General features: G+C 35.0%; 1 long non-coding RNA gene across 3 annotated transcripts; it reads right to left on the reverse strand.

The window, feature by feature from the left end:
• Positions 1-1,313: 1,313 nt before the first annotated feature.
• LOC127878813 (uncharacterized) lies at positions 1,314-16,319 on the reverse strand. 3 transcript variants are annotated; one of them, XR_008048806.1, is made up of 3 exons: positions 16,199-16,314; positions 3,174-3,679; positions 1,314-2,468 (listed from the first exon to the last, which is right to left on the reverse strand). It is a non-coding gene; the product is annotated as an uncharacterized LOC127878813 (long non-coding RNA). The 3 variants fall into 3 exon arrangements; XR_008048807.1 differs by lacking the exons at positions 1,314-2,468; positions 3,174-3,679 and adding exons at positions 5,641-6,795; positions 7,501-8,006 and having other exon boundaries at positions 16,199-16,316; XR_008048808.1 differs by lacking the exons at positions 1,314-2,468; positions 3,174-3,679 and adding exons at positions 9,968-11,122; positions 11,828-12,333 and having other exon boundaries at positions 16,199-16,319.
• Positions 16,320-16,825: the final 506 nt, after the last annotated feature.

Here is a 16,825-nt window from a genome sequence, read left to right on the forward strand (position 1 = left end):
TCAAAGGTCAAAAATGGCCATACATGATCTTGTCCGGTCCATAACTTTGTCATTCATTGTGAGATTTTAAAATTACTCATTACATTTGTTCACAATCATTGGACAATGTGTCATGCAAAAGAATTACGTCTATATCTTCAAGGTCAAGGTCACACTTTGAGTTCAAAGGTCATAAATGGTCATAAATGAGCTTGTCCGGACCATAACTATGTCGTTAATTGTGAGATTTAAAAATCTTTCGGCACATTTGTTCACCATCATTGAACAGTGTGTTGCGCAAAAGAATTACGTCGATATCTCCAAGGTCAAGGTCACACTTTTAGTTCAAAGGTCAAAGATGGCAATAAAGGATCTTGTCCGGGCCATTTAAATATGTCATTCATTATGAGATTTTCAAATGACTCTGTACATTAATTTTGTTCAGTCATTGGACGGCATGTCATGTGAAAGAATTCAAGAGTTCAAAGGTCAAAATGGCTATAAATGATAATGGCATAATAATTCTAAAAAATCGCCATCAATAAGATGCTCTTGTTTTATGAAGACAGCAATCCGGACATATAGCATGTGTAAAATTGTTTTTGCTTGGTACATGAGTATTTCAGTTATTGTAAGGACATGAACTCTCTATTCAAATCCATCTACTCATATAGTGGCCATTTGTATTTGTCCTTTCACAACTAAATGCAGTAAACTATTAGCTAAATGTATTTACATATCACATGTGTAAATAAAGCTCTTTGGAACAGTGCTAGTTGGTGGTAGGGCATATATGTGTCATAAAGCTCTTTGGAACAGTGCTAGTTGGTGGTAGGGCATATATGTGTAATAAAGCTCTTTGGAACAGTGCTAGTTGGTGGTAGGGCATATATGTGTCATTCGACATTTCATGCTTAGTTTTATGTTATTTAAGCTTGTTTTGTTCTTGTTGATTTGGGCAGAGAAAATACTCAGTAGAAATAAGATTAAAACTGACTTAGATATTCTTTTTTTTTGCCCACTCTCTTGGTTTTTATTGAAGTTTTTGAAACTGTGTCAACTTATTATTAATTACAAGGTACGTCTTGGGTAAAAATATTACGTTATAACTAATTTGGTCATTAGGTCAATGTCGCAATTTGTATGTCGCACATTGTATGTCAAAATTGAAGCCCATAACTCTGTTAGGCCTATAGTGAGACGAAACGGCAGTTGATCATATATCGACATTTAAAATCCACAGTGATCATATACATGTATGCAGAGTTTCACAGTAATCCATTAATTGAAAGCAAGAGATGTGGATTGTGTTTTTGCAAAAAACTAAGAAGTTTAAGACTGTACAGAAATGTTGATGTTCTAATAACTTTGACTTTGAAGTAAGTGACCAAAGTTGTGTCATATAAAACTACAAATTCTACAATCCATGATGATTATACCTGCCAAGTGTATACAAATAGTTTCAATGTGTCTTACATTTGGATCTGCTTTTAACCAGTGAAGTTTGATTTCTATATGTATATGTATCTCCTCATGTTGAAAGACATATTGTTGTCCGTCTGTGTCTCTGCCCGCCTCTTAAGCCTAAACCCCTTCAAGTGTCAGGATAATTCAACACAGCGAAACGATATGCAGAATTAGTCTGATAATCATGGTCACACTTGAAACCATGTACTTTTAATCTGTTATGCAAAATTATTGTCTTAAAAAGTATAAATCTTTACTTTGTCATATGCGTCTGAGCAGTGTTTAATTATTACAAAATGTAAAAGGATAATGTTGAATCGTTATATCCTGAATTGCATTTAATGACATGGTTAAAACTTACATTTTGTAACAGCCGCAGGACAATCATAGAATTAGCATAGGAATCTTGTGATTTCACGTCATATATTAATACATGTAAATACCATGAGCGGACGTTGAACACAATTTCACAAACAAGATAATCGGATCATAAAATTTTCCCGGATATGTCTCAAATAACGATAAATAATAATAATTTGAAACAAATCAAGCATTCTATTTTTGAAGATATGTTTTCTTTCGTTCAAGTCACCGAAACACATGTCCTCCTCGATTGGTTTCCTATTTCACACACATAGATGTGTGAGCTGCACGTGAAATAAGTAAGCAGCCTTCCGGCGGATTTGTTACTGCATATTGAACATTCTTAACACTCGTCTGTGAAGATGACGATATAGAGCTAAGGCCTCATCTGATGTATTTGGGTAGGAAAGTGAGTCATCTGCCATGACACCGATTAATATATCATACAGATCTGGGTCACAGCAAACTGGCGTACGAAATGTCACTTGTGTCGGGGCAACATTTATGTCATCCTGGTGAACATCACATATGAAGTTGCAGCTACCCCATAGTTCCGGATAATTGAACATTCTGTTAGGCTGGCCGTTTGGTGCATTCAAGTTCCGTGACTGTCTGATAGAGTGGTTGTTCCACATTGACACTGCCAAATCCAGCTCTGTCTATAAAAAATAGTCGATAAGAGTTGATAATTCTTAGTGTAAACCTATTTATTTAAGGTCGATTGCATAGAACGCCGCACGCTTATTGAGACACTATCGAGTCCGTTTCCTGGGATGAACCAGTACTTGGTATCAATGGAGGAGATAATGAGAACGCTCTCAAGTGGGTATCGAACCAACTAACTCCCGATCGCTAATGCTCAACATCCACTTAACCACAGCGACGTTGATAAATCTTGCTTCATAATAAGATATGTGAATGTCTGTTCTAAAAAAATACTTATAAATTATTGCCAAAAAATGGGTCTACAATATTATCTCACAATCAAATTGAGCAAGAGTTTGATATGAATAACACCAGGGGTGGTATTCTAGAAGCATCTTAAGTTAAATTTTATTTTTATCCTTAAATTGGGAATTTTTCTTCAGTGTTTCATTTCATACTGCAATAGTGAGGCATCGAAAATTACATCAAAATAACATCATTATGTCAGTGTTATTTGAGGAATACCAAAACAACATGCATGTCTTTATTTAGTAAAGAAATGCAAAACATTGTAATTTTGAAATTAAGTGAAAATATTTAAGAAATAACTTAAGATGTTTCTGGAATATGACCTCAGATATTTATTCTCAGCGGCGTGTTACTACGCATTTAGATTATGTTGTAAAATGCTATCTACCTTTAAAAAGGTAAGTAAGTACCTGTATCAATGCCATAAAACAGGACCTTATTATGTTCTTGTCTATGTCACTGGCAGAGAACTCGCCGTTTTCCTAAAGATTCTTGAAAATATCCATCCAGTGTTGGATATGCTGCCGTCGCAAATAACTCCACCAACCTTCGATTCTTTGGTTTTGTGTACTTGCACCTTCAAGGTATGATGTGTCATGGTCACTATGTCTCTTGAACCAGTTTTGCATGTCCTTTATCAAAACATTTTCTGTACCAAAATCGCCTCTAATCATGTACGCAGTTCCACCAATTATCTCCACGACCTTCAGAAAGTAACCTCCAATCACTTTGGGATCGTTGTTTGTGGTATAAACGTTTAACCACACCATCTTTCTGCTGAATCCACAGATGCAGTCGTGTATACAAAGTCCATAAGGCTTCAATTTGTCATAGCCGTCAATATGCTAAATGAAGTTTGGCCCAGCAGCGAAGTATGACCGTCTGGCAAATCTGTGCGCAGTTCTTAGTCTGACACCTGAACATATATAAAGTTATCATCAGTGATTTTTTTTAATATTGTGCACACAAATGGTACTACTGGCAGCAGTTTCTGAGAATAAGACTTCAAACAAATATTTGTTTGTATAAAAGTTCCTAACTAATAAGGGACCTCTTGTTATGAAGCTTTTCACATTTATGTTTCTGCCACTTTTAAATAGATGGGAACATTGAACTTACAAAAAAGGAACATGTTCGGTTGTTCTCTGCAAAAAAAATATTAATGGGGCGATGATGTTTACAAATTACGGTTATAGTAACGTTATGTAATAATTTATAGTTACCCAAGTATTGATAGTAAAGTTATTCAGTGTCAAACTTTTTAGTCGATTAATTTTTTTTTTTGGGGGGGGGGGCATGCGTGTTTTACAAACAGCCCTTTTTTAAAATCATTTGGCACATTTGTTAACCATCATTAAACAGTGTGTCGTGCGGTAGATTACATCAAAATCTCCAAGCTCAAGGTCACACTTTGAGTTCAAAGGTGAAAAATGGCCATAAATGAGCTTGTCAGGGGCATAACTATGGCATAAATTGTGAGATTTTAAAATCATTTGGCACATTTGTTCACCATAATTGAACGGTGTGTCACGCAAAAGAATTATGTCAAGGTCAAACTGTGAGTTCAAAGGTCAAAAATGGCCATACATGATCTTGTCTGGTCCATAACTTTGTCATTCATTGTGAGATTTTAAAATTACTCATTACATTTGTTCACAATCATTGGACAATGTGTCATGCAAAAGAATTACGTCTATATCTTCAAGGTCAAGGTCACACTTTGAGTTCAAAGGTCATAAATGGTCATAAATGAGCTTGTCCGGACCATAACTATGTCGTTAATTGTGAGATTTAAAAATCTTTCGGCACATTTGTTCACCATCATTGAACAGTGTGTTGCGCAAAAGAATTACGTCGATATCTCCAAGGTCAAGGTCACACTTTTAGTTCAAAGGTCAAAGATGGCAATAAAGGATCTTGTCCGGGCCATTTAAATATGTCATTCATTATGAGATTTTCAAATGACTCTGTACATTAATTTTGTTCAGTCATTGGACGGCATGTCATGTGAAAGAATTCAAGAGTTCAAAGGTCAAAATGGCTATAAATGATAATGGCATAATAATTCTAAAAAATCGCCATCAATAAGATGCTCTTGTTTTATGAAGACAGCAATCCGGACATATAGCATGTGTAAAATTGTTTTTGCTTGGTACATGAGTATTTCAGTTATTGTAAGGACATGAACTCTCTATTCAAATCCATCTACTCATATAGTGGCCATTTGTATTTGTCCTTTCACAACTAAATGCAGTAAACTATTAGCTAAATGTATTTACATATCACATGTGTAAATAAAGCTCTTTGGAACAGTGCTAGTTGGTGGTAGGGCATATATGTGTCATAAAGCTCTTTGGAACAGTGCTAGTTGGTGGTAGGGCATATATGTGTAATAAAGCTCTTTGGAACAGTGCTAGTTGGTGGTAGGGCATATATGTGTCATTCGACATTTCATGCTTAGTTTTATGTTATTTAAGCTTGTTTTGTTCTTGTTGATTTGGGCAGAGAAAATACTCAGTAGAAATAAGATTAAAACTGACTTAGATATTCTTTTTTTTTGCCCACTCTCTTGGTTTTTATTGAAGTTTTTGAAACTGTGTCAACTTATTATTAATTACAAGGTACGTCTTGGGTAAAAATATTACGTTATAACTAATTTGGTCATTAGGTCAATGTCGCAATTTGTATGTCGCACATTGTATGTCAAAATTGAAGCCCATAACTCTGTTAGGCCTATAGTGAGACGAAACGGCAGTTGATCATATATCGACATTTAAAATCCACAGTGATCATATACATGTATGCAGAGTTTCACAGTAATCCATTAATTGAAAGCAAGAGATGTGGATTGTGTTTTTGCAAAAAACTAAGAAGTTTAAGACTGTACAGAAATGTTGATGTTCTAATAACTTTGACTTTGAAGTAAGTGACCAAAGTTGTGTCATATAAAACTACAAATTCTACAATCCATGATGATTATACCTGCCAAGTGTATACAAATAGTTTCAATGTGTCTTACATTTGGATCTGCTTTTAACCAGTGAAGTTTGATTTCTATATGTATATGTATCTCCTCATGTTGAAAGACATATTGTTGTCCGTCTGTGTCTCTGCCCGCCTCTTAAGCCTAAACCCCTTCAAGTGTCAGGATAATTCAACACAGCGAAACGATATGCAGAATTAGTCTGATAATCATGGTCACACTTGAAACCATGTACTTTTAATCTGTTATGCAAAATTATTGTCTTAAAAAGTATAAATCTTTACTTTGTCATATGCGTCTGAGCAGTGTTTAATTATTACAAAATGTAAAAGGATAATGTTGAATCGTTATATCCTGAATTGCATTTAATGACATGGTTAAAACTTACATTTTGTAACAGCCGCAGGACAATCATAGAATTAGCATAGGAATCTTGTGATTTCACGTCATATATTAATACATGTAAATACCATGAGCGGACGTTGAACACAATTTCACAAACAAGATAATCGGATCATAAAATTTTCCCGGATATGTCTCAAATAACGATAAATAATAATAATTTGAAACAAATCAAGCATTCTATTTTTGAAGATATGTTTTCTTTCGTTCAAGTCACCGAAACACATGTCCTCCTCGATTGGTTTCCTATTTCACACACATAGATGTGTGAGCTGCACGTGAAATAAGTAAGCAGCCTTCCGGCGGATTTGTTACTGCATATTGAACATTCTTAACACTCGTCTGTGAAGATGACGATATAGAGCTAAGGCCTCATCTGATGTATTTGGGTAGGAAAGTGAGTCATCTGCCATGACACCGATTAATATATCATACAGATCTGGGTCACAGCAAACTGGCGTACGAAATGTCACTTGTGTCGGGGCAACATTTATGTCATCCTGGTGAACATCACATATGAAGTTGCAGCTACCCCATAGTTCCGGATAATTGAACATTCTGTTAGGCTGGCCGTTTGGTGCATTCAAGTTCCGTGACTGTCTGATAGAGTGGTTGTTCCACATTGACACTGCCAAATCCAGCTCTGTCTATAAAAAATAGTCGATAAGAGTTGATAATTCTTAGTGTAAACCTATTTATTTAAGGTCGATTGCATAGAACGCCGCACGCTTATTGAGACACTATCGAGTCCGTTTCCTGGGATGAACCAGTACTTGGTATCAATGGAGGAGATAATGAGAACGCTCTCAAGTGGGTATCGAACCAACTAACTCCCGATCGCTAATGCTCAACATCCACTTAACCACAGCGACGTTGATAAATCTTGCTTCATAATAAGATATGTGAATGTCTGTTCTAAAAAAATACTTATAAATTATTGCCAAAAAATGGGTCTACAATATTATCTCACAATCAAATTGAGCAAGAGTTTGATATGAATAACACCAGGGGTGGTATTCTAGAAGCATCTTAAGTTAAATTTTATTTTTATCCTTAAATTGGGAATTTTTCTTCAGTGTTTCATTTCATACTGCAATAGTGAGGCATCGAAAATTACATCAAAATAACATCATTATGTCAGTGTTATTTGAGGAATACCAAAACAACATGCATGTCTTTATTTAGTAAAGAAATGCAAAACATTGTAATTTTGAAATTAAGTGAAAATATTTAAGAAATAACTTAAGATGTTTCTGGAATATGACCTCAGATATTTATTCTCAGCGGCGTGTTACTACGCATTTAGATTATGTTGTAAAATGCTATCTACCTTTAAAAAGGTAAGTAAGTACCTGTATCAATGCCATAAAACAGGACCTTATTATGTTCTTGTCTATGTCACTGGCAGAGAACTCGCCGTTTTCCTAAAGATTCTTGAAAATATCCATCCAGTGTTGGATATGCTGCCGTCGCAAATAACTCCACCAACCTTCGATTCTTTGGTTTTGTGTACTTGCACCTTCAAGGTATGATGTGTCATGGTCACTATGTCTCTTGAACCAGTTTTGCATGTCCTTTATCAAAACATTTTCTGTACCAAAATCGCCTCTAATCATGTACGCAGTTCCACCAATTATCTCCACGACCTTCAGAAAGTAACCTCCAATCACTTTGGGATCGTTGTTTGTGGTATAAACGTTTAACCACACCATCTTTCTGCTGAATCCACAGATGCAGTCGTGTATACAAAGTCCATAAGGCTTCAATTTGTCATAGCCGTCAATATGCTAAATGAAGTTTGGCCCAGCAGCGAAGTATGACCGTCTGGCAAATCTGTGCGCAGTTCTTAGTCTGACACCTGAACATATATAAAGTTATCATCAGTGATTTTTTTTAATATTGTGCACACAAATGGTACTACTGGCAGCAGTTTCTGAGAATAAGACTTCAAACAAATATTTGTTTGTATAAAAGTTCCTAACTAATAAGGGACCTCTTGTTATGAAGCTTTTCACATTTATGTTTCTGCCACTTTTAAATAGATGGGAACATTGAACTTACAAAAAAGGAACATGTTCGGTTGTTCTCTGCAAAAAAAATATTAATGGGGCGATGATGTTTACAAATTACGGTTATAGTAACGTTATGTAATAATTTATAGTTACCCAAGTATTGATAGTAAAGTTATTCAGTGTCAAACTTTTTAGTCGATTAATTTTTTTTTTTGGGGGGGGGGGCATGCGTGTTTTACAAACAGCCCTTTTTTAAAATCATTTGGCACATTTGTTAACCATCATTAAACAGTGTGTCGTGCGGTAGATTACATCAAAATCTCCAAGCTCAAGGTCACACTTTGAGTTCAAAGGTGAAAAATGGCCATAAATGAGCTTGTCAGGGGCATAACTATGGCATAAATTGTGAGATTTTAAAATCATTTGGCACATTTGTTCACCATAATTGAACGGTGTGTCACGCAAAAGAATTATGTCAAGGTCAAACTGTGAGTTCAAAGGTCAAAAATGGCCATACATGATCTTGTCCGGTCCATAACTTTGTCATTCATTGTGAGATTTTAAAATTACTCATTACATTTGTTCACAATCATTGGACAATGTGTCATGCAAAAGAATTACGTCTATATCTTCAAGGTCAAGGTCACACTTTGAGTTCAAAGGTCATAAATGGTCATAAATGAGCTTGTCCGGACCATAACTATGTCGTTAATTGTGAGATTTAAAAATCTTTCGGCACATTTGTTCACCATCATTGAACAGTGTGTTGCGCAAAAGAATTACGTCGATATCTCCAAGGTCAAGGTCACACTTTTAGTTCAAAGGTCAAAGATGGCAATAAAGGATCTTGTCCGGGCCATTTAAATATGTCATTCATTATGAGATTTTCAAATGACTCTGTACATTAATTTTGTTCAGTCATTGGACGGCATGTCATGTGAAAGAATTCAAGAGTTCAAAGGTCAAAATGGCTATAAATGATAATGGCATAATAATTCTAAAAAATCGCCATCAATAAGATGCTCTTGTTTTATGAAGACAGCAATCCGGACATATAGCATGTGTAAAATTGTTTTTGCTTGGTACATGAGTATTTCAGTTATTGTAAGGACATGAACTCTCTATTCAAATCCATCTACTCATATAGTGGCCATTTGTATTTGTCCTTTCACAACTAAATGCAGTAAACTATTAGCTAAATGTATTTACATATCACATGTGTAAATAAAGCTCTTTGGAACAGTGCTAGTTGGTGGTAGGGCATATATGTGTCATAAAGCTCTTTGGAACAGTGCTAGTTGGTGGTAGGGCATATATGTGTAATAAAGCTCTTTGGAACAGTGCTAGTTGGTGGTAGGGCATATATGTGTCATTCGACATTTCATGCTTAGTTTTATGTTATTTAAGCTTGTTTTGTTCTTGTTGATTTGGGCAGAGAAAATACTCAGTAGAAATAAGATTAAAACTGACTTAGATATTCTTTTTTTTTGCCCACTCTCTTGGTTTTTATTGAAGTTTTTGAAACTGTGTCAACTTATTATTAATTACAAGGTACGTCTTGGGTAAAAATATTACGTTATAACTAATTTGGTCATTAGGTCAATGTCGCAATTTGTATGTCGCACATTGTATGTCAAAATTGAAGCCCATAACTCTGTTAGGCCTATAGTGAGACGAAACGGCAGTTGATCATATATCGACATTTAAAATCCACAGTGATCATATACATGTATGCAGAGTTTCACAGTAATCCATTAATTGAAAGCAAGAGATGTGGATTGTGTTTTTGCAAAAAACTAAGAAGTTTAAGACTGTACAGAAATGTTGATGTTCTAATAACTTTGACTTTGAAGTAAGTGACCAAAGTTGTGTCATATAAAACTACAAATTCTACAATCCATGATGATTATACCTGCCAAGTGTATACAAATAGTTTCAATGTGTCTTACATTTGGATCTGCTTTTAACCAGTGAAGTTTGATTTCTATATGTATATGTATCTCCTCATGTTGAAAGACATATTGTTGTCCGTCTGTGTCTCTGCCCGCCTCTTAAGCCTAAACCCCTTCAAGTGTCAGGATAATTCAACACAGCGAAACGATATGCAGAATTAGTCTGATAATCATGGTCACACTTGAAACCATGTACTTTTAATCTGTTATGCAAAATTATTGTCTTAAAAAGTATAAATCTTTACTTTGTCATATGCGTCTGAGCAGTGTTTAATTATTACAAAATGTAAAAGGATAATGTTGAATCGTTATATCCTGAATTGCATTTAATGACATGGTTAAAACTTACATTTTGTAACAGCCGCAGGACAATCATAGAATTAGCATAGGAATCTTGTGATTTCACGTCATATATTAATACATGTAAATACCATGAGCGGACGTTGAACACAATTTCACAAACAAGATAATCGGATCATAAAATTTTCCCGGATATGTCTCAAATAACGATAAATAATAATAATTTGAAACAAATCAAGCATTCTATTTTTGAAGATATGTTTTCTTTCGTTCAAGTCACCGAAACACATGTCCTCCTCGATTGGTTTCCTATTTCACACACATAGATGTGTGAGCTGCACGTGAAATAAGTAAGCAGCCTTCCGGCGGATTTGTTACTGCATATTGAACATTCTTAACACTCGTCTGCGAAGATGACGATATAGAGCTAAGGCCTCATCTGATGTATTTGGGTAGGAAAGTGAGTCATCTGCCATGACACCGATTAATATATCATACAGATCTGGGTCACAGCAAACTGGCGTACGAAATGTCACTTGTGTCGGGGCAACATTTATGTCATCCTGGTGAACATCACATATGAAGTTGCAGCTACCCCATAGTTCCGGATAATTGAACATTCTGTTAGGCTGGCCGTTTGGTGCATTCAAGTTCCGTGACTGTCTGATAGAGTGGTTGTTCCACATTGACACTGCCAAATCCAGCTCTGTCTATAAAAAATAGTCGATAAGAGTTGATAATTCTTAGTGTAAACCTATTTATTTAAGGTCGATTGCATAGAACGCCGCACGCTTATTGAGACACTATCGAGTCCGTTTCCTGGGATGAACCAGTACTTGGTATCAATGGAGGAGATAATGAGAACGCTCTCAAGTGGGTATCGAACCAACTAACTCCCGATCGCTAATGCTCAACATCCACTTAACCACAGCGACGTTGATAAATCTTGCTTCATAATAAGATATGTGAATGTCTGTTCTAAAAAAATACTTATAAATTATTGCCAAAAAATGGGTCTACAATATTATCTCACAATCAAATTGAGCAAGAGTTTGATATGAATAACACCAGGGGTGGTATTCTAGAAGCATCTTAAGTTAAATTTTATTTTTATCCTTAAATTGGGAATTTTTCTTCAGTGTTTCATTTCATACTGCAATAGTGAGGCATCGAAAATTACATCAAAATAACATCATTATGTCAGTGTTATTTGAGGAATACCAAAACAACATGCATGTCTTTATTTAGTAAAGAAATGCAAAACATTGTAATTTTGAAATTAAGTGAAAATATTTAAGAAATAACTTAAGATGTTTCTGGAATATGACCTCAGATATTTATTCTCAGCGGCGTGTTACTACGCATTTAGATTATGTTGTAAAATGCTATCTACCTTTAAAAAGGTAAGTAAGTACCTGTATCAATGCCATAAAACAGGACCTTATTATGTTCTTGTCTATGTCACTGGCAGAGAACTCGCCGTTTTCCTAAAGATTCTTGAAAATATCCATCCAGTGTTGGATATGCTGCCGTCGCAAATAACTCCACCAACCTTCGATTCTTTGGTTTTGTGTACTTGCACCTTCAAGGTATGATGTGTCATGGTCACTATGTCTCTTGAACCAGTTTTGCATGTCCTTTATCAAAACATTTTCTGTACCAAAATCGCCTCTAATCATGTACGCAGTTCCACCAATTATCTCCACGACCTTCAGAAAGTAACCTCCAATCACTTTGGGATCGTTGTTTGTGTTATAAACGTTTAACCACACCATCTTTCTGCTGAATCCACAGATGCAGTCGTGTATACAAAGTCCATAAGGCTTCAATTTGTCATAGCCGTCAATATGCTAAATGAAGTTTGGCCCAGCAGCGAAGTATGACCGTCTGGCAAATCTGTGCGCAGTTCTTAGTCTGACACCTGAACATATATAAAGTTATCATCAGTGATTTTTTTTAATATTGTGCACACAAATGGTACTACTGGCAGCAGTTTCTGAGAATAAGACTTCAAACAAATATTTGTTTGTATAAAAGTTCCTAACTAATAAGGGACCTCTTGTTATGAAGCTTTTCACATTTATGTTTCTGCCACTTTTAAATAGATGGGAACATTGAACTTACAAAAAAGGAACATGTTCGGTTGTTCTCTGCAAAAAAAATATTAATGGGGCGATGATGTTTACAAATTACGGTTATAGTAACGTTATGTAATAATTTATAGTTACCCAAGTATTGATAGTAAAGTTATTCAGTGTCAAACTTTTTAGTCGATTAATCAACTACCCTAACTGACTTAATAACTGATTGCTCGGAATTTTTGGATATACACATTTCATACTAGAATTTTAATCTCTATCATATCAATACTGTATACTTTAATATTGAATTTGCTTTTATATGCTTATTTGTAAATTTCATATGTATCATACAACTTTATATGACTTTTTATTCCCATTTTAATATATACAAGAATGAAATTTATCATACCCACTTTGATACTGATACATTCAAATCTATATGCATTTATATAAAGGATTTTTTTTATTTCAATACCCATATCTATACTTAGATGCTCAAAACCACACCCATTATAATTTTAATCGAAAAACACACTCCATATTTTTGGCACACCCCTATATACCTGTATATAGGAAGTTACCCCCCTCCCCGGTCTAACCTATTATTTACTTACAATCAGTTATCAGAATGTAGACAATTGCTCTATAACAGATTGAAGGGAAGTAACTCCTCAAACCCTTTCGTTAAAATATCTACTTTTTAAGCCCTGAAGAGTCTCCTTTTCTTCATGAACATTCAAATGCGCTCAGAAGCAAGTTTAGTGCATTATTGTAGTCCCAGCAATATGTACTGTAAAAATGTCTTTTAAGATTCATAAAATTGATACATTGCATATGACCACTATACAAAAGCTTTATAAAGGGACTTTGATACACAACATGTACATACATATCAACATATTGTCTGTACAATCAAACCAACTAACAATTGCTAATCATTGTACAAACAGAGCTGGAAAATTGGAAAATGAAGGGATGCCTGAAAAAAAGAGAATATTTGCCTAAATAAGACTACTTGACATTATAATGGTACTAAGGCAACACTGGATAATTTAAGAATTTGATGTTGAAGAAGAAGAAAGTGTAAAGACACAAGTCAGCTATGTATACATCATAGTTTTGCAGTTTATATTGGTAGGAAATGAAGAGCAACAGTTAACTATACAACCTTAAAACCAACTATTCATATCTTATAAGGTAAAAAGGGAATAAATTGCGTTCTTTTTAAACTTCACATTGCTTTATTAGTTTCACAATTGAATTGCGTCCAATTTATTAGTACACTGCAACTCCAATATATCGCGGTTGAAGGGGTCCAAAGATCGCGACCGTGATATATCCGGCGCGCGATATAAATTGTCAGTTTATGTATGCATGTATATGTATACATTAGCATCATTATGCAATCTCAAAACACGCTATTTACCAACCTTATTCAAGTTTGTGTTATACCCATATGTCATTAATTGGTATAACACAAAACATTATTCCATGCGAGTATTTTCAAATGCGTATAATTAAATTTTTAATCCGAAAAACATTGCCGAGTTTTATTGTTCAAGAAAGCATGCACAAATTAGAACCATGTACACAATGACGTCATTCATTTCTCATGAAAAGCATGCACAGCATGGGGTTTAATAGTAGAGCATTGTGACTAACTGATCTATATTGTATACTGTATCTAATACACACAGATTGTTGAGATAGGTCAGTATTGACTTGTGACATTTACTGTTATAATTGTGTACACCTTCATGTGTGCACTGGTGCGTTTCGGCAGTTCAAAGCAAATTCAATAGAGAATTGTAACACCCGAAATGACCTGTCATGTTTGACAAATGGGTCTTTTGTTTATCGCAGTACACAGGTGTTAATGTGATGTACAATGAAAGCAAACAATCTGGTCAAAACTGGATTATGACTGTTGGATTAAAGTTGGTGAAAAAAAGGGAAAAATACTTGCTTGAAACGGATTTTAATGCATCAAATTCTCAGATAAAAACATTTTATTTAAGGATTATGCTCGTCAGATTTTTGGGAGCCATAGCCGATTCGCGATATATTGGACAACGCGATATAACGGACCGTGATATATTGGAGTTGCAGTGTAAGTGTGATGGACAATAGACGAGTTTCACATTTCCATATTAAGCGATTATCACGCCTCAATCTTGGTGACAATGCGTCTTTATTCTAAGAAAGCAGTAACTTTACCTCAGCTATTAAAATTTACAAATTGAAGCACTATTCTTTCGAGAATCATGAAAACCCACATCTCGTTAAGTGTATACAAATGCACAATTTGTTACAATGACAAGAAAACAGTAACCTGTAGTCTAGTGTTTGTTTTGAAAAGCAGTGGTAAAATTATTTAGTTATTTAAATTATCAATACCGGTAAAATATAACTACCTCTACACCAAACAAGAAAAGTACATGTACTTGTCATATTTTACAATATTTGGCATGGACGGCAAATCTATCTCTGTACCACTTGAATTGGTATCTTTAAACTCTTTTTGTAATTAAGGCAGAGGTAGAAGCGCTTAAAAAACAACGCATCTAAAACCAGGGTTGGTATTCTGAAAGCTTCCTATAAAAATCTCAAACTAAATTCCTCGATGATGAAAATTCTGGATTCATTTGTATGTGCAAAAAATATGCTGTCAAAATGGAAAACTAAATAAACAATTAAGTGTAATTTTAGATTCAAAGACAATAATGCCAAAAAAAACTTCATGTATATATAAAACTGACATGAGTGAAACAAATTTATTACATTTTAGGAAAGTTCTTAGATTCTCTCTTAAAAACTTCCAAATGAACAAATGATTAATCTGCACAACACTACTTCTTGAAGATATTCCTGTCTGAAAACATTAATAGATACCCATTACTGATTCGATTGCGGTGTAGCGACTGTTTGGGGTAACCATCACCATAATCAGCATATAGCGTGTATTGATACATTGATTATCTGCAAATGAGACACTGTGTGCACAACTTCACGTTTGCTGACAAACATACATCTACATTGTACGTTGCTGCACTCACACATGATTATTATGCGACGGGTGGTGAAAACATGAGGATAAGGAGTGTTTCCTCGATACAGTTATTAAAATTCTACAATCGACACGACATGACATTGTCAAGATTTACCAAGTCAGTGTAAAAGCTGTGCACCCACTTTAAATTCAATTGCAAGTGAACTTGAATGGACCAAAATACGGACGGATATATAGTCGTATGTATTTACATAGTAAGGCACGGTTAACATAACAACATTTTTCTATAGAAATCTTTGTAAAATAAAATGTTTAAAGCCCTGCTTGTTTGGGAGAAATATGCAAATACTTTACTGGTTTAAGCTGTCGTAAACACAAAAATCAAATGGTTCTTAGTTTAACCCTTTCAGTGCTGGAATCGAATTGTGAAGGCCTTTGCAAACATTTTGGATCCAGATGAGACGCCACAGAACGTGGCGTCTCATCAGGATCAAAACTGTTTGCTATTCTGATATTATTCTTTGAAAAAAATCAAAGAAAATGCTAATTTTAGAAATTCAGCAGACAACATTTTTGCAGACAACAAATTTCCCAGCATGCAAAGGGTTAAGACAAATGGAAAATGACCTATATACATGCATATATGCATGTAGTATACATAGCAAAACAGGTTTTAAAACTATTCAGTTACCTACCTTCTGGATCACATATTTAAAGAATCGTTTGTTATCACTAGTCCGCACCCTCAGTCCATGGGCCAAACATCTCTGTGTCAACATTCTATAGCCGTGAAGGCTTCCCGAACCTCTAAGTTCGTTTAATATGAAGTCTATAACTGTCCGAATATCCGAGTAGTCCCTTCTCTTTAAGCCAAATGGTCGCAGGACCCAGTGTATGTGACATACAGATATTGATACACTATGTGTTTTTAACAGTACATCACAAATTTGGCGATATGAAAGTCCTTCCTGGAAATACCTTACGATCAACTCGTTTCTGATCATAGGTAAACGTTAAAGTGAAATAACAAACAATTTGATTGGCTAACTAACTCGTGGCCACGAGTTAGCTATGTCGGGATCTCGAGATGACGAAAATGCTCTCCTCTTTTATTTAATGCACTCTGCCTTTTTTTTCTGCACCGCTCTTTTTTTAATTGTACGCCGCTTTTATTTAGTTTTGCACTCCTCTTTTTTCTATCTCGTGGCCACGACATAGCTAACTCGTGGCCACGAGATAGAAAAAAGAGGAGAGCAATTTAAAACAAGAGAAGCACCGCTCTTTTTTAATTGCACGCCGCTTTTATTTAGTTTTGCACTCCT

Source organism: Dreissena polymorpha, chromosome 1 (assembly GCF_020536995.1).
Source record: "Dreissena polymorpha isolate Duluth1 chromosome 1, UMN_Dpol_1.0, whole genome shotgun sequence".
NCBI lineage: Eukaryota > Metazoa > Mollusca > Bivalvia > Myida > Dreissenidae > Dreissena > Dreissena polymorpha.